The sequence below is a fragment of the Scyliorhinus canicula genome, chromosome 14 (genome assembly GCF_902713615.1).
Source record: "Scyliorhinus canicula chromosome 14, sScyCan1.1, whole genome shotgun sequence".
NCBI classification, from domain to species: Eukaryota; Metazoa; Chordata; class Chondrichthyes; order Carcharhiniformes; family Scyliorhinidae; genus Scyliorhinus; species Scyliorhinus canicula.
In genome coordinates, this window is record NC_052159.1 from 29,828,958 (window position 1) to 29,848,906 (window position 19,949).

The 19,949-nt window shown below is 45.7% G+C and overlaps 1 protein-coding gene across 1 annotated transcript in view; it reads right to left on the reverse strand.

Moving 5' to 3' along the window:
• LOC119977696 (rho guanine nucleotide exchange factor 17-like) overlaps positions 1–19,949 on the reverse strand; it is a 502,702-nt gene that overhangs the window by 253,020 nt on the left and 229,733 nt on the right. The window lies entirely within an intron of this gene.

Consider the following 19,949-nt stretch of genomic DNA (forward strand, 5'->3'; position numbering starts at 1 on the left):
CATTTCACACATGCAACAGAAACTACCGAGGACAGCTTAAAGCTACTGGAAAGGAAGCTAATAGAAAACATCCCTCAAGATGTCGCTCAGCATTTCAGGAACTCCATGTTGACCAGACACAGTTATATCTCTCTGGACACAATGTCAAGCATTTCTACGGTGGTTTTAGGTAGTAACGGTAGCCTGAATTAAGAAATGCATCACCCTATTCACTACAGGTTTTAAAAGTGCCATGGCAGCATAGTCAATTAGCCCCTACTATTGTGCCAATTTGATGGTCAACAGGTCCTCAGATTTAGATTTAAGTATAACTTTGGGGCATTTATTTATCCAACTGCTCACCCTTATCAATTGGCAGACTTACAGTGGTTCATTAAAATGCTGACAGCTGGGTGGGGGATCCTTTTGTGCTTGAGACATGGCGGAGCAGAGCAATCCAATGTCAAGAGAGATACGACACTCCTGGACCAACATTGTCGTTGTCAACAGGAACATGAAAAAGATGGTGGATTTCCTCAATTCATTTAGGAGCAACAGCCAATTGATAAATAACCATCTAACAGCAGAGTCACCAAGCAAGAGCTTCCTCTCTATACCTGCGCACTGACTGCGGTGGGTTCCAGTAACGTTGGTGTTTAGGGCCTGGATCAGATCATAGCCTCTGTTAGTTAATCTCTGACATGACGGGAGTGGGAACTTCCTGGCTCCCTGGCATTGGTTTTGCCGGGGGGGTCGCTGAGAATCCCTCTCGGACATTCCCAGGTAAGGGTTCACCCAGCAATTGTCCAAAAGTGGCAACTTCCCCTGGACAAGTGTACTGCACTGTCCGTCTAACAAAGTGATGTCAGTCGCTATCTATGGATGGTTCTGGCAGTGTTACACTAATAGTTACTCTGAAAAACATAAAAGCACTTCTAACTCCAGAGTAACTATTTTAACCACCCAGACCAAGCCCTGGACAGGACATCCCCCATACTCCCAGATCCCCAGCGAGTCCCCCACAAACCTCCCACCACCAACTCGGTATTGGCCACCCGCGAGGAAATCCCCAACCCCCCTCGATCTGAACTGCTTCTTTAACGCTGCGCCACTGGAGCTGGGGACACGCCGTGCTGGGGACACGCCGTGCTGGGGACACGCTGTGCTGGGGACACGCCGTGCTGGGGACACGCTGTGCTGGGGACACGCTGTGCTGGGGACACGCCGTGCTGAGGACACGCTGTGCTGCTTGAATCTCACCCGGCCTGCGTCATTCGGGTTGGACAGAGACAAGCAGTGGAGAACCTTAGCGCAGGTAAGTGGGTACGGAGTGGCAATCCGCTGCTGATTGCCACTCCTTCACAGAGGTCTACAGCACAGGAACAGCCATTCGGCCCATCGTGCTGCAGCATTCAAAAACAACCATTTAACTATTCTAATCCTACTTTCCAGCACTTCGCCTTGTACGCCTTGGCATTAAAAGTGCATATCCAAATACTTCTTAAATGTTATGAGGGTCTCTGCAATCACTACTCTTCCAGACAACGAGTTCCAGACTCCCACCACCCTCTGGGTCAAAGACATGTTCCCCTCGCATCCCCTCTAAACTCCTGCCCCTCATCTTAATCTATGCGCCCCCCCCCACCGGTCACTGATCCCTCTACCAAAGGAAAAGGTTTATTCCTGTCTACTTTATCTGCCCCTCATAATTTTATACATTTCTATCATGTCCCCTCTCAGTCTCCTCTGCTCCAAGGAAAACAGCCCCAGCCTTTCCAATGTCTCTTCATAGCTCAAACTCTTCATCCCAGGCAACATCCTGGTAAATTTCCTCTGCACCCTTTCAAGTGCTATCACATCCCTCCTATAATGTGGATTCTAGAACTGCATACAATACTCTAGCTGTGGCCTAACCAGCATTTTATACAGTTCCAGCATAACTCCCTGCTCGTAAACCTAGCCCACACAGACACAGCGAGAATGTGCAAACTCCACATAGACAGTGACCCGGGCCAGAATTGCACCTGGGTCCTCGGCGCCATGAGGCAGCAGTGCTAACCATTGATGGAGGTGTTATCCTTTGTACTGAGCTGCGACGGAGGCATCACCTGCCAGTTATATTGCTCAGTGGATGTAAAACATCCCCTTGCACTGTTCACGAAGCTCTCGTGGTCAACATTCTTCAATCAAACAACACCATCAAGAGCAGATTAACTGGCCATTTATCCCATTGTTGTTCATGCAAATCTGCTGTGTTCAAAAGGGCTGCCACGTTTACCTGCCTGACATCAGTCACTGCATCTCAAAGTCATTTATTAATCCCACTTTAATTAACCCCCAGGTTTAGAGTGGGGAGTGAGGGGGATTGAAAAATTAAAATTTGCATTGTCTCCACAACCCACACTCTCAACTCAAGGTAAAAGCAGGGCTATTGAATGTGAACGTCTGAGAAATATGAGTCACTGTATCCAAGTATTTCCTTCTTTCTTTCTCCCTGCTGCGATTCAATGACGTAGGAATGAAGGGAAAATGGTTTTAAAAAGTGACTGCACCAGCTATTTATACAAAATCAGTGCAAAGCAAGAGATATTTATTTCTTATTATTGATTTTATGCAGAGTCTGAGGAAATAAATAGCACTTTAAATTAACAGATCCCTGTAGACCCTACATTATTAGTCAAGAAAGATTTTTAAGTGTCAAAAAATACAAACCAATGTGTAACACGAAAAGAACTACAGACGCTGGAAATCTGAAATAAAAACAGAAAATGTGGAAAATACTCGGCAGGTCAGGCTGCATCTGTGGAGAGGGAAACGGATCCTTTTCATTAGGGCAGAACGTTAAAGCTGGTCACCCAGGGGATACTGTGGGCAGGTGTGCATTCCACCAATGCCATTAGAACCTCCAGGATTTTCAGAGGGTTGAAAAGTCAGGGTGTGATAACGTATGAAAATAGCGCTGGGTCATGAATTATAAAATAACACAAATTGCCAACAGTCTTGGAGCCGCGAGAGAAAGATGGTGATAATCAGGGTCGCACACAGATAAATTGGTTTTTAAATTATTTTTAAGCGGGTGGAGGCGGCTTTGTGCAGGGGCTCCAGCTTGGCAGCCCTGGTCACGGCTCCTCTACTGCTGCCGCCGGCCAAGTACTCCACCAGCCCGGTAGTGGTGGCGATCCTGCGGATATGGGGCCAGTGGAGGAGGCATGTAGGGGAGACGGGGGCGTCGGTTTGGGCGCCAATCTGCGACAACCATCGGTTTGCTCCCGGGAGTATGGATGGGGGATTTCGAGTATGGCGGCGGGCGGGGGTGGGAAGGGTGGGCGATATGTTCCTGGAAGGGAGCTTTGCGAGTTTGAGGAGCTTGGAGGAGAAATTTGGGCTGGTAAGGGGAAACGATTTTAGGTACCTACAGTTGCGGGACTTTGTTCCTAGACAGGTCCCATCTTTCCCACGCCTCCCGACAATGGGGATCCTAGACAGAATAGTCTCTAGGGGGGAAGAAGGGGAGGGTAGAGTCTCGGGTATTTATAAGGTGCTTATGAAGGAGGAAGGGTCCCAGACAGAGGAACTGAAACTTAAATGGGAGGAGGAGCTAGGCGGGGAAATGGAGGACGGGCTGTGGGCAGAGGCCCTGAGTAGGGTAAATTCGACCGCGACATGTGCCAGGCTCGGGCTGATTCAATTTAAGGTTGTTCACCGGGCCCATATGACGGTGGCTCGGATGAGCAAATTCTTTGGGATAGAGGACAAATGTGGTAGGTGCACGGGAGGACCAGCGAACCACGTTCACATGTTTTGGGCATGCCCCAAGCTGAGGGGGTACTGGGAGGGATTTGCGGACGTCATGTCCCGGGTGCTAAAAACAAGGGTGGCGATGGGTCCAGGGGTGGCAACCTTTGGGGTTTTGGAAGACCCGGGAATCCAGGGGGAGAAAGAGGCCGATGTTTTGGCCTTTGCTTCCCTGATAGCCCGGCGACGAATACTATTGGCGTGGAGGGACTCAAAGCCCCCGAAGACTGAGTTGTGGCTTGCGGACATGCCGAGTTTCCTGGGTATGGAAAAAATTAAGTTCGCCTTGAGGGGATCTGTACAGGGGTTCGCCCGGAGGTGGCAACCATTTATTGACTTCTTTGCGGGAGAGTGAGCGTTAGCAGGGGGTGGGGGGGGTGGGTAGAGTAGAGTAGAGTAGGAGGGATAAAATGGCGGGTAGTACCGGTGGGAGAGGAGCGGGCTTGTGCAGTATGTTACGATTGAAGTATTGAAAGTACATGGATGTTTGCACATTTTTGCCTTTTTTGCTTTCTTTCTGTTGATGTCTGTAACTGTTTACAAAGCCAAAAACTACCTCAATAAAATTGTTTATTAAAAAAAAAAATTATTTTTAGTGCTGTTCTTGGGCCCACCGGGAACTCAGGGGCCTCCTCGCTCCTGGATTACCAGCCCCTCACCTCACCATGATAGTCAGTAAACTCATCTCTTCACTTGTCTATGATTTGGTTCCTTAATTCCCAGCAACGTCCAATAACCAGTCGATTTACCCCTTCCCACCACCCTCACCCCACCAGCTTAAGGCAAGAACAGTTTTGGGACATTTTATGATGAGGACCAGGAGCAAAGATCAAGGCTGTCTTGAACATTGGTGAAGGGTTGATGCATGAGGAGAGATTGAACAGTTTGGGCTTATACTCGCTGGAGTTTAGAAGAATGAGAGGGGATCTGATCGAGGTATATAAAATACTACTCATAAAGTAAACTTGGACCAAATGTTCCCACTTGTAGGGAAAGCTAGAACGAGAGGTTACACAGATAGGTTGAGAGGCGGTAGATTTAAAACAGAGATGAGGAGGAACTACTTCTCGCAGAGGGCGGTGAATTTGTGGAACTTGCTGCCCCATAGTGCGGTGGAGTCTGAATCATTAAATGGTTTCAAGAAAGAGATAGATATATTTCTGATTTAAAAATCAGGTTGAAGGAATATGGGGAGCAGGCAGGGAGGTGGATTTGAGACCAGGAAGAGATCAGCCGTGATCTGATTGAATGATGGAGCAGGCTCGAAGGGCTGAATTGCCTACTTCTGCTCCTAATTCCTATGTTCCTATGAACAGCTTGTCATTCCTTTTTTTTGCGTAACGTTCACTCATTATCAGCATTCACTTCGGATAATTATAACCCACAATCATGGGAAGTGCTGAATCACATCCTATAATAATAATTATCTTGTTTCACTGAGGTGAGAGATACAATAAAAATAAAAGGCACCACAGTGTACAGAGGAGGCAATTTGAGTTTGCGTTCCTTTGTATTACAGAAGCCATCAACAAGTTCTTCCTCATGCTGTGGGATCCCACTTGCACTGTTGCACTAGCTTTCTTACATGTATCCCCGTTCTAAAAATACAACTTGCGACGTAAGTATGTCAGACCTTCTGCAACCGGCAAAATGTAAAATGGCTGCCTTACTGTCATGAGTGATAGCACTGGCATCAGGGAAGAAACTGCTTTTATTTTGCTGTTCTTCAGTTGAAATAGGGGCTGCCATTTTATAGAGAAAAGGTGGCACGGTGGCACAATGGTTAGCACTGCTGCCTCACAGCGCCAGTGACACGGGTTCAATTCTGGCTTTGGGTGATTGCGGTGTTTGCATGTTCTCCCCGTGTGTGCGTGGGTTTCCACCGGGTGCTCCAGTTTCCTCCCACAGTCCAAAGATGTCCAGGTTAGTTGGATTAGCCATGCTGAATTGCCCCCTAGTATCCAGGGATGTGCAGGTTTACGTTACGGGGATCGGCGAGGGTGGGTGGGGGAGTGGACCTGGATGGAGTGCTCTTTCAGAGGGTTGATGCAGACTCAAATGGGCCGAATGACCCCCTTCTGTACTGTAGGTATTCTATGAGCCTCGAAAGGGGACCTCAATGAGCTAGACTGGTTATAATCCATCGAGCAGTGTCACAGCAATCCTTTCTTGTGAAGCTCAAACGACCAGCAACCAACCAGTTTTTGTCCTTTGTCAAGGCAAGCTTTTTATCTGCCAAGCTAAATTTAGGATTGCCCCTCTGTTTGGTTCAGAACTTATTAATAATAATAATAATAATACTAATAATCTTTATTAATGTCACAAGTAGGCTTACATTAACACTGCAATGAGGTTGCTGTCAAAATCCCCTAGTTGCCACCTTCCGGTGCCTGTTCGGGTACACTGAGGGAGAATTCAGAATGTCCAAATTACCTAACAGCACATCTTTCGGGACTAGTGGGAGGAAACCGGAGCACCCGGAGGAAACTCACACAGATACGGGGAGAACGTGCAGACTCCGCACAGACAGTGATCCGAGCCGGGAATTGAACCCGGAACCCTGGCGCTGTGAAACAACAGTGCTAACCACTGTGCTACCGTGCCGCCCCAGGAACAGGTCCTTTGATCAGGCACTAAGTACCTTTGAACAAGGGAGTCGCCCATAGAGGCAGCAAGTAAACCTGTGTGTTGAAAACCAGTGGCATAGGGTTGCCAAACCTCCAGGATTGGTTTGGAATCTCCAGGAATTGAAGATCAATTTCCAGAACACAGATATGTGCGACACTGGAGAAACATCATCAGAACATTAAAAACACTTTGTTTATATTGTCATTTTATATCTTTAGTCTAATGTCCTTTAGGGAAGGAAATCTGCCGTCTATATCTTGTCCAGCCTACATGTGACTCCAGACCCACAGCAACATGGTTGACTCTTAAATGTCCTCTGAAACGGCTCAGCAAGCCACTCAAGCGCAATGAGGAATGGGCAATAAATGCTGGCCCAGCCAGCAATATCCGCATCCCATGAATGAATTATTTTAATCCTTGGCTTTGTGGCATAGTGCCAGTGGGAGAAGTGATTCCTGCCACTTGCAGGCTTGATTACTGTTCACTCCGAGCAACAAGAAGGTGCATCACTCAGCAATGGTCCATCCTAATAATTCACCCCACCGCCTACAACATAGAAAGAAAGAAAGATCTTTTGTTTATGGGTAATTTCAGGGTGCCACGAAGTGCATATAATGAGTTACTCGGATGTGCAATCACTGTTATACAGCAGAACAAGTAACAAGGCAACTGCATTAGAACTGTAAAAGCCCAGGGAGTATGAGCTTTCTTCCTGCAGGTTCATTCCTGCCCTTGGCTCCTTCGACTCAAATGCATTCCAGGTTAAGGGAGGGAGAGAACCTGCACCACTAACAGATCCAAGCATCATCTCAACAACACTGTTCACTTTCCCATTCCTAAATGTGACAACAGGCACCGGCAAAGAATGGCCCTTACCCTGCCAGCTAATATCCTCACCCAGATACGTAAGAACAAATATATAAGAAAACAATTACTAGCGTTTACATGCGTACTTCACACATGTGGGAAAATATCTTGAGAGTGCAATACAATAAAGAGGAAATTGATGCTGCAGACAGAGAGCATGGGGAAGTGGAAGGGAATGGTGAGTCTTAGAATCCCGGACAAGAACCCAACTATTTGCAATTTGTAAAACTGTGAGGACATGTTACTGCCCCACAGGAGTGCTGATTCTGACGAATAGGTTTCTTTATGTTAAAACAAACTTTGATTTAAACACAGAATTAACCACATTAGCAGCAAAGAAATAGCTTTACAGTTAACAGTTACAACAGTTCTTAAGAGAAAACCTTACCTTACTTCCTAAACCTGCCACTATAGTCCAATTAAGCAAACAAATATATTTCAAATACCACTTGTGAATAAAGTTAACATTCAGGTTTCTACTTGCTTTTCTCTGTGCAGAATCTTTGCTCAGGGAACTTTTCAGGTCCAAACTGCAACATCTCTGTTCAGATGAAAGTTCTAGGACCAACTGCCTTTTCAGACAGTTGGCTCCTCCCATTAACTACATCATCTGTACCCAAGGCATAAGGCATTCTTTTGTCTCTTCCTTCAAAACGTCCCTTGACTTGTTTAGCCAGGACCAAACACAATACCCCCATAAATTATCTACACCCGAGAGGTCCTTCAAACATAATCATTATTCCAATAGATGGCTATCTGTGAACAAGTAAATGGTTATCAAGATCTATTAGCAGAACACATCACCTGCAAATCAATGACTAATTCACTTTTAAGACAACTTAATCACAGCTCTAGCAGTCATACTCTCTGTATAGCCCAGATTTTAATAACTTTACTGCAAGAAACATAATATATAGCAATTTCTTACATTCATCATAGTGAGCCTAAGATAAAGTCCTGGAGCCATGGTTGGTGTGAGGGGGTGATTGTTTTACTATGGTCATACTATATCTGGAAGCCATGATCCCCACTCTCCTTTATGCTTTGGAGAGTGGAACACGCACCTCAAAACACTAGAGAAGCACCATCAGCTGTGTCTCCACATGATCTTCCAAATCCAGTGACAAGAAAGACGGTCAAATCACTCAAAACCATCTCTGCTGGACGGAGCACGTTATCCCTTTGTTCAACACCAGACACCCAATGCAACTACCCTACTTGGAATTCGGCTGCAGTAGGGGATTCCCAGGACAACAGCGGAAGCGCTTTACTGATGACCTCAAAGCATCCCTGGAGAGGTCAAATATCCCCACTGACTCATGGGAGAACTTAGCTGTGACTGACCAAAATGGAGAAGGCTCATTCAGGAATGGACCACACATCCCAAGTAACTTTGCTGGGATCATGCAGAGGCGAAGTCGAGGCATTGGAAGGACCACACAAGCAATGCACCTCTATCTAATCCTTCAACCGCCATCTCCCCATATGTGGCAGTCTATAGCATACACATTGGACTTAGCGGCCAATTCAGAGCCCAACAACTCAATGTAGGAGCAAACATCCTCAATCCCGAAGCACTGTCTACGAAGAAGAAAAAAATGAGAGAAATGCAAAATTGAAGGATGTTAGGGAAAGCATTGCAGAAAGTAGAAGCATAAGGACTGAACAAGCATCTGATGGTGAATGAGCATAGGGGAAGGTCCCAAAAAGCCAGTCAGTCAAGAGGGCATGTACAGCGAGGGTGTAGGGTGGGAGGGCAACTATCAAGCTGTAACTCATCTTGCTTAGGGAGTATCTTCCACCTGTCTGTGAATGGATCAGAGGTGAATGTCAAAATACAGGCTGCTAGCCTGCCTTCTGGGCAGACAAATGATCCCAAAAAGGCAAAGATATCATTGAAAAGATCAGAATTTTCATCTCTTTTCTTGCAACCAAAAAAAAGACTCAAAAAAGGGACACGGAGAATACATGAAGAATTGTAAGGGACTGCTAGATAAAAATGTTGAGGTCCTGCTGCTTTTCAAGCCTCCAAACAAGTTAAACGTGACAGAGACTGTCACAACACTCAACCCATTCCAGCTTTACTGTGTTTCACTGACATTGCGATAACCCTCACAGGTTTGCTTTGGTGGCACTGATGACCGTTTTTGAAAAAAAAAACACATCTGCCAGGCAGTTTAAACATGTAAATCGGGCACGACTGGTGTATTTTTAAACTGAGTTCGCCTCTTTGCTCCTCACGCACCAAATCAACAAGAAAGCAAATTCAGCAGCATCACAGTTCTCATCATTTCTCAAAAGCATCGTCAACAGCTATTTTTATACCTGGGAAGTCAAAGATAACAAAATTTTGGTTTGCGAATGAAGTTACGCTTGGCTCACTACCGGACATAGTAAAATTCGCTTTTAACAACCTGCCAAATGTGTCATTTTCCCATCTCAGGGGTGAATCTGTTACGGTTTGACTTCGCCGATAGATAAATATGACCCTGCGTTCTTGCCCTGTGTGTCCCATATGTAACCGGATGAGGGTTTCAGAAGCTGCTGGATAGAGATAACATCCACCACATGGCCCACCTCGCACCACGCTTCCTGATAAGTCTCCCTCACACAGGGGCAACAGTTATTGCATATTTTGTAAAAGGTGAAACATGCACAACACGTGTTTCTATTCCTGGGCATCAGTTTCCCTTTGTTCATAACCTATAACTGTATTTCCTCAACCTGCAGGTGAGGCAATAGGAAACCGGATGAATTGGGCGGGGGGGGGGGGGGTCCATTGGGGTGACACTCCATAGGGACTGGTTTAGCACAGCTAGCTTGTAATGCAGAACAAGTCCAGTAGCGCAGTTTCAATTCACGTACCGGCCTCCCCGAACATGCGCCGGAATGTGGCGACTAGGGGCTTTTCAGAGTAACTTCATTGAAGCCTACTTGTGACAATAAGCAATTATTATTCTTAATTTTGACTTTATGGAATAATGTAAAATGGGGGATAACAAGTCAGCAGCCTGTGTTGCACCTCTCCCAGGGCCAGTTCATTGACGAACCATAAGATTGTCACAGTCGGCAAATTGAGTTAAGAGAACAGACTGGAGAAATCTTGGCATTTCTGCTTTGAAAAGTGATTTTATTTTTCATAGGATAATGGAGCGGCTGATAAGGCCTGCACTCATTGCCCATCCCTAATTTACCTTCACCTGAATGGTTTGATTGACCATTTCAGAGGGCAGTTAAGAGTCAACCACATTGCTGTGTGTCTGGAGCCACAATGTCGGCCACACTGGGTAACATTGGCAGGTTTCATTCACTGAAGGGCATGAGTGAGTTAGCTAAGTTCTTACCACAATCAATGAAATTGATTTGAAATTTGGCCAGCTGCCTTTGGTGGAATCTAAGCCCATGTTCCCAGAGTCTGACTGACAAGTCTAATGACATTTCCACTAGGCTACTGTCTCCCCAGTGTCTGACAGATGATATAACAGAGGCATACAAGGTAGTAAGGACTAGCTGAGCTAAACAGTGAGAGTAAAACAAGGGGACATAGGTACAAACTTAGTAAAGGGCAAATTGAGGACTGCTCCAATGAAATGTTTTATCACACAAACAGTGATAAAACCCATGGAATGAGCTTTGTGTAGTGTAGTTGAAATGAAAGCTGTAAGAAACAATTGCAACGTTTGGAGTATAGCAAGGTCATTCTGATCAATCAGCTAGGAGGGCTGACACATATTTACCATCAATTTCTGTCAGGAAAGAACTTGGGACATTTCTCTTAAAAAAAAGACTTTGATGTGATCTAATTGGGATGTTTTAAACAATGGGTGAGACTTAATGCAGCCCATTTTACAATTCTAAAAAGATTAGACAGGATAGATTCAGAAAGTATGTTCCCAATGGTGGAGGAGTCCAGAACTAGGCGTCATAATTTGAGGATAAGGGATAAATCTTTTAGGACTGAGGTGAGAAGTGTCTTCATACAGAGAGCGATGAATCTGTGGAATTTGCACCACACAAAGTAGTTGAGGGCAAAACATTGTGTGATTTCAAGAAGGAATTAGATATAGCGCTTGGGGCTAAAGGGATCAAGGGATATGGGGGAAAGTTGGGATCAGGGTACAGAACTGGATGATTAGCCATGATCATATTGAATGGCAGAGCAGGCTTGAAGGGCCGAATGGCCTCCTCCTGCTTTCATTTTCTGTGTATCATGGCAGGAAAAACAGTGGCCAGGCCCACATGGCTGCAAGAGAGGTCTCACATCAGTCTTCCTGTGGCAGCAAAGCCTCCCCTGATTAAGTGGAAGGGAAGAAGGGGCTGACAGGGAATTCCCACTCCTTGGAGCAACAGAAATAACCAAGTAAGCTAAATCAAATAAACCAAGGGACAAATTAAAGGGACAATCCCTTAAAGGGAAACTGCCTTAAACAAAAAACAAGACACAAATGAAACACAAAACATCAAACCAAAATGTGATTAAAGGGGTCAATAAGGCACCACAGCCCCTGTGGTGTCCAATCGGCATGGAATGCTTCGAGGGTGCCGGGACATTGCCGCCAGTAACGGGGTGTCTATTAGGCTCATTAATGAACCTATTATCCCCCGGTCCACCACAATTTTCTATTGACTCAGGGATTAAATGGGAGCTGCCTTTACCACTCCCTCAGAAGTCCACCCAGCAAATCCGATCAAGATTGTCAGCAGCCTCCCATTAGAGGAGGAGGGTTCCCTAATCGTCGGAGTGTGGTAGCATAGTGGTTAGCACTATGGTGTCACAGTGCCACAGTCCCAATTACGATTCCCGGCTTGGGTCACTGTCTGTGTGGAGTCTGCATGTTCTCCCCGTGTCTGCGTGGGTTTCCTCCGGGTGCTCCGGTTTCCTTCCACAAATCCGAAAGACGTGCTATTAGGTAATTTGGATATTCTGAATTCTCCCTACGTGTACCCGAACAGGCACCGGAATGTGGCAACTAGGGACTTTTCACAATAACTTCATTGCAATGTTAATGTAAGCCCACTTGTGACAATAAAGATTACTTTTATTATATTATTCTGCTCAATCGAAGGGCCCGACATCGAGCAAGGGTTGGCCACTGATTGACACCCCCCAAATCCCGCCATTGCTTCCAACTCCCTTAACCCCTCTTCGGTTACTCCCGGGCCACAAACCCCATCCTGCCCTCACTCACCTTTCTCCCCGGGTCCCACTTTGGTCCAGGGAATCTGGTGGTTGCATTGCTGCCAGTAGCCACCACTCCTGCTGGTGTTTGCAGTGGGGGATTTCTGCCACCGGGGTCCTGAATCCCTGGAATGGCTTTACGGCGGCCACTTAAGTGCCTGAAGGGAACTTAATACTGTCAGGCCATGGACCTGACGGAGATTCCAGCCAGTTCTCCGGCCAATGGGCAAGATTTGGCAGCTTGTGATAGTTAAATAGTGATAATGTTGCAGGGCCAGTAATCCAAATATCCAGCTTAATATTTAAGGGATATTGGCCGAAATCTTCCGCCTTCATTCAAGACTGGGATTTTACAGTGCCACTGGTAGTGAATGTTGTTTTGGCTGGTTCGCCAAATTTTCCATTCCCGCTCTCAATGGTTCTCGCCCATGGATGAGACTGGAAAGTTCCACCCGCAAGTTCAAATTTCAGTAATAATAATCATGAAATGATTGGATTGCAATTTTTTTTAAAACCCAAATGGTTCACTAAATGAAGTCTGCCGTCCTTATCTGGTCTCGTCTGACCTACATGTGATTCCAGACACGCAGAAATGTGGTTGACTCTTAGCTGCCCTTTGAGATGGCTCAGCAAGCCACTCAGTTTCACCCAACTGCAGGAAAATTGAATTAACAGCCGAGCTCTACCTACACCATATGGGCTGCGGTTGACTCAAAGTGGCGGCTCACCACTACCTTCTCAAGGGCAATTAGAGATGGTCAACAAATGCTGGCCTTGGCAATGACACACGCATCCCATGAATGAATTTAAAACAGAATATGGAGAAAATGGCTAGATTCTTCATCGCCCTCCATCGGTGGCAAAGTTCATGACGCGGCAGAGAATCCAGAGCCGGGCACCAATCCATTTCCGATGCACCAGTCCCCGCTAGCGGGGAAATTCCCTTGGTGGTGGCAGGGCGGGGTACATTCCCCTACTTGGGGAGGTTTTTGCCTTGCCGGGGATTGGTGGTGGGTGGGGGGCTGTCACCGGACCGAGCCATCAGGCCACCCACTCAAAACGACGGTCCGATCCACGGGCATCCACGACGGAAGCTCCTGCGATCCCTGCCGTGCAGAAGCGTGCATGGCAAGGGACCCTGAATCGCTCCTGGGTGCCGTTCCTAGCACCAGTGCAACCAAAACGATTCATCTCCGCCAGGAGAACGCCGGTGGAATGCTTCCACGCATTGCCACCGATGACAGGCGATGAAGAATTCAGCCATTTTCTCCATATTCTGTTTTAAATTCATTCATGGGATGCGTGTGTCATTGCCAAAGCCAGCATTTGTTGGCCATCTCTAATTGCGGGAAAATGCAAATTAAGGGTCATAAATACTTTAGAAATAAAATTCTTTATTCAGAAAGCTGTTTGAATGGGGGACTGGCTGCCCCTTGCAGTGTTTGAAGCTAATCGCTTAGATGCCTTCCAAAGTAATTATGAGTACATGAGAGAAAAGAGAATAGAATATTAAGCTGAAAAGGTTGGGAAAGGGGAGACAACAGGAGACTCCTGCGGAATATAAACTCCAGTTACATTATTTGGGCCGGATAGCCTGTTTCTATGCTGTCCTTTCTATGTAATATTGCTGTCACAGAATATAAGAACTAGGACTAGGAGTAGACCATCTGACCCTTCGAAGTATCAACTGTAAAGTATCATAGAGTCAAGAAAGGCCAGCATCATGTAACATTGAAAAACAACCCAGAATGCCCCTTGTTGCTTTTAAGCCCACACGTGCCTTTAATCAGGCAACATCTGCTAAAAGTTATATTTCTGGAAATTTCTAATGCTGAATAGTACAAGAGTTCACTAACAGCAAGAAATAAATCACAAGCTCCTTTCCTCCCTCTTCATAAGAGCAGTAATTCATTTGTTTCTGATTATTTTTACGCGTACAAGTTATTTTCCAATGCTAAGGCATTGGAGTTAACCTTGCGCTTCACTCATGATGAAATTGCTTGTTTACCTTCTTTAGCTTTGAATAAAATTCTCATGGCAGCTGGCATCTAACTAAAGGTGCAAAACTGCTGGCGTCGTTCTTTCAAAGGTTAATATCTATCCCATCAGATTAGGAGCTGCAACGTTCAGTAGGGTCCATTCACTGCACTTCTCACTGAGGAAAATGAATGAACCATTCAGCCCCTCCAGCCCATCTGTATTCTTCATCTACCTGTATTCGTTCCATCCCCCTTGCCTAACAAAACTCTCCTCACTCTAACTTTAAGGTGATGGCCCCTTGTTCTGCCCACCAGAGGAAATGTTTCTCTCCATCTGCCTGGTCAAGTCCTGTAACCATCCTAAACCCATTAATTTGATTAACCCGTAATCTTTTATAGTCAAAGGAAAGTCAAGCCTGGTCAATGCAATCTAGCCTCGCAATTTAACCCTTTAAGTCTAGGTATCATTCGGGAGAACCTATTACATTTTCAGGAGTTTTGTTTGGAAGGAGAGTGGCACCGACTGCCACAACAATAGTTTTCCCTTCAATTTTCTCTCTTCCTGCAGATGTTCATTTCAGTTGGGTTACAATTCTACTGGCATCAAGGAGGTGCCCTCGAGTCCCTCAAGCAAGTAGAATTCTTCATCTGATCGGGGCCCATTCGAAAATTTAAAGCCAATGGCAAAAGTCACTCCTTGAACCAAATGGTATCCCTGATTAACTACCAAAAAATGGAAACATGCCCCCTTGGTTTCATTTTCAGGGTGCGGATGTCACTGATTTATTGTCCAATATTAGTTGCCCTTGACAGGTGGTGGTGAGCTATCTGCTTGATTACAACTGAGTGACATCCAGGCCAATTAAAAGGGCAGTTAGGAGTCTAGCACATATGTAGGCCAGTAGGATGGTAGATTTCCCTCATGACAATCTGATAGTTTCATTGTCACTATTACTGATGCCAGCTTTTTGTTGCAGAATGCATTGTTTAATTAAATTTAAATTCCACAGTTACTTTGGCAGGACTTGAACTTGTGTCTCTGGAGCATTAATCCAGGCGTATAGATTAGCGGCCCACCAGCATAACCACTGTCCTACCATAGCGCCAAGGAACTCTCCTTTTGTTGTTCGGACACCTCCCTGCTACCTGATGACTCCTGATGATCACCCCTGGTTTTTGATCCCATGTTCACAAACATGGGATTTGCCGCCCCAGAAGCTGGGCTGCTGCTGGACGAAAAAGAACTTCAGGTAAGTGTTAGGCCAACGGTTAAGAGTGGGAATAGAGAACTGGCGATTGGCCCATTTATTAGTCCCATCATTTTAGCAGATTGCAATCCGTAGTTTGGGAACCACTGATGGTAAATATCAAGTCCACTGGCCATGGGATGGAGGTCTAATGGCGCAGAGGGAATTGTCACTGCCTCTGAACTGGTAGCTCCGTTTTCGGCAACAGACTAGCAACCTGTCCCAGGAAATTCTAACTATGGGAACAAACATGAGGACATGAGTATATACTCTGTCTGCCCCATGTGCCTGCAGGCATGGAAGAGATAATGGATAGATGGACTATCATGGGAAGGATCATCAGCAAGTTTGATTCTATCTGCACAGGCCTCCCATTTGTTAGCAGGAATCGCTTAGCAATTTTTAAGAGTAGAACCCCAAGCTGGCTGCCCATCAGCACCCTTCCTCCTTCCCAATCACATCAAACAGTTGAAGTTTTATTTGGGTTTTGCAAGCGGGGGCAGATTGAGTAAGGGCTGTACTCGACCGATTACCAACAACCAAAGGAACAGCATGTGATTCCGTGAATGGGCAACATTTGCTGAAGAATCCGGAGTGTGCTAATTGGTGCACTAACAACCAATTTAAGCTAATCAATCGAGCGCATAACATGGCTTATTTATTCCTGCCAGAATTGACATACATTCATACACAATGTCTCTGCAATTAAAAGGAATATTTTCAAGCATCGCACCTATTTTGAACTGCCCAGGCGCTTAGTAAGCCTACAGTTCCCTGTTGCTTTCTCCATGGCAATACCTCAGACAATCAGTGTCGACTTGCCAACCAAACAGTATCAATTTTTTCCTGTACCAATTATTGCGATCGTTTGAAATTTGACATTCTTCCATTTGTCTTGATGAGTGCAAGAGAAACCCCTATGGTAACACGTCTTGCTTTTCAGCTAGATTTTGAAGGTTATTCAGAGGTTGCCTCATCTTGAGGTGCCCTCTCTTTCCTCCCACCTGCCTGGGCAGCCCCCAGCTCTGACCAAGTTACTAATCATGCAGTGTTGGAGGGCTTCCTACAGGCCCTTCTGTCTCAGCAGCCTGCGCGCTGCCCTTTATTAGATGGCAAACATGCCACCTGGCCACTAATTGGCCATCCTCTTGAAAACTGTGTCGGATGGGTCAGCCATAATGCCATGTGGGGTAGGCACCCAGAAGTGCACCTAAAATCAGGACCCCTGCCCATTAATGCTACCAATAATGTCCCCTCCTGCCACAAAGGGTGAGACAAGCTGCTGGGCACAAACTTGGGGCTTTTTCGGTTCCTATGGCTCCCTTTACGATCCATTTTCAAACTGGATGCCAATGTGAGGATAGAAGTTTTTTTTTAAAGAAATAAAACAAACAGGTCTGTTCATATGAATACTGTGAACTTGCCAACTCTCTCAATATAAAGACCATCTGTCACTGATAGGCATCCAGAAAGTACGCAGGCAGTAATGCAAGTAAAAATAATCACCAATTAGGAACAGGTAGACAGAATGATATTGTAAAGCCCACGTGATTTCATATAATAATCCTATATTCTACTGTGCATTACAAAAAAACACTGCCTGCCCTCTTTTCTTTTCTCTTTTACATCAACAAAAATAAAACATAAAGATACATGCTGCAGAACGAAAATACAATTGCTAGCCGGTCTACAAGATTTGATGTGAGCATTTCCATTTCGCTTGTCGGTGCCTCAGAACACTTATTCAATGTAGATTCAGATTGACCCAAACACATGCTGCCGTCTGTGCCTGATTTTATAATTCTCATCATAAAATTCCAATGCAGCATTTTTGCGATGCTGGAAACACAAACAGCCACCGCTTTGCAGAGCTCATGAAGCACTCTTGGGAGGGAGTATCGGGCAATTTGGATTGCAGTGATCTCCTCCGAATGTGTTGAACAACCTGGTGGAATGTGGAGACTTGCGTGAAGACAGATCTGACCTTTGACACCTCCGAGTGCATTCTGCCAAATAAACGCTGCAGCGCGGGTTAAGGGTGAGATGTGATTTCCCTTTTATTTCAGGCCAACAACTGTTGCCCAATCCTAATTGCCCTTGGACTGAGTCAACCACATGACTGCAAACCTGGAGGCATATGTCAGCCAGATCAGGTAAAGCCGGCAGATTTCCATCCTTGGGCGGGGGGGGGGAAATCAGTGGACCAGATGTTTTTTTTCTGACAATCAATGACAGATGTCACAGCTTGCCATCACTGAGATTAACTTTATAATCTAGATTTATTAACTGAACCTAAACTCCACCAGTTGTCATGGTGGGATTTTTTTTGCATAGAATTTACAGTGCAGAAGGAGGCCATTCAGCCCATCAAGTCTGCACCGCACCTTGGAAAGAGCACCCTACCCAAGGTCAACAACTCCACTCTATCCCCATAACTCAGTAACCCCATAACCCAGTAACCCCACCCAACACTAAGGGCAATTTTGGACACTAAGGGCAATTTTGGACACTAAGGGCAATTTTCATTGGCCAATCCACCTAACCTGCACATCTTTGGACTGTGGGAGGAAACAGGAGCACCCAGAGGAAACCCACGCACACACGGGGAGGATGTGCAGACTCTGCACAGACAGTGACCCAAGCCGGAATCGAACCTGGGACCCTGGAGCTGTGAAGCGATTGTGCTATCCACAATGCTACCATGCTGCCTTGTTCCTTGTTCCCCAGGACATTAGCCTGGATTTACTGGATTATTAGTCCAGTGATACTGCCGTGACACCACCTTCGCCCCCTAATTTTGATAGAGTTCAAAGCTGTGACAATTCAGCTTGTTCTGTCCACGAGAGCAGTTTGCTCTATTGAATTAAGCTAAACGCACAAAGGCTGAAAACGTGCTGCAGTCATGGGTGGACCAAAGAAAACCCCAAAACCCTCAGAGTGACTTCAAAGGTTGGGTCTTTTAACTCGATAACTATCCTGGCTGACAGCCGCCATGTCAGGCAAAGGTCAAACATGCCCTACTAGGGCAGCACGGTGGCGCAGTGGTTAGCAGGCGCCGAGGTCCCAGGTCGATCCCAGCTCTGGGTCACTGTCCAGGTGGAGTTTGCACATTCTCCCCATGTTTGCGTGGGGTTCGCCTCCACAACCCAAAGATGTGCAGGCTAGGTGGATTGGCCGCACTAAATTGCCCCTTAATTGGAAAAAATTAATTGGGTAATCTAAATTTAAAAAAAAATAAAAAACATGGATCCTACTTGAATAGAAGAGCTCACAAAATGAATCTATTGGACTGGACCTTTTGGGAATTACGAATTGGACAATTCTCACGAACATATCCTTAAACTAGGGAATTATTGTGCGGTTTGATTTACTTACTTACCATAAATACTATTGACTACTGGAATATTTGGACGTAATTGAATCAATCATATTCCTAATGCTGCCTAGGGACCGCCTGATCCTCAAATGTGGACCTATGCTGTTGAATTGCTTTGTGTAAATTTGGGTTTACAGTCAAAGCACATTACAGGGATATTATACACATAAGAGGATGGCTGTACTGTGAACTTTGACAAAAATGTAGTGCACAACCACAATGAAAATGGCTCGTACACATGTCTAAAATTAGTGAGACTTTACTCCTCAAAAACATTTCTGCCAGGAACAGTTAATTGTTGCAACACATTCTCACTGCCAACACAATTCCTTGGCAAGAAGGTTGTCTAACTGTCAGGCTTAAAGTGGGTTAGATTGGTCGATGCACAAATGATGCATTGTGCCAATGATCATTAAAAAAAGCAAAGCAGTACTGCGCTACAAATCAGTGTTTTATCGTCTTCATCCAGTACATCGAGAAGTGCTCTGCAGCCAAAGGTAGAACGGGAGGAGGAAGAAGGAAACAGCACTATATCCCCAATTGAACAACAGCCCTCCCGAAACAACAGCTCGGCCAGAAAATGGTACACATGCATCAAACCTACACGGTAATGTAGGAGCCACAATGAATCCAACCTGGGGCTATTGCTACAGAATCACCCGGTAACCAGCACAGCAGAGGGCAACCGTCACGGTAAACAAACCCAAACTCATCAAGATCGCATTCGGCACTCAAAAGGGTAAATCAGGTGCCCGGCTAATAAAGGACTGAAGGGATGCTATTTTAATCTTTGGTTTGTCATTATGACAGCGTCATTAATCCTCTGTTTGAAAATAAGACTTTGTCGGTCTAATCAGATGTGCATGGAGAGTGTCCATTCCCACAATGCATGACCCGAC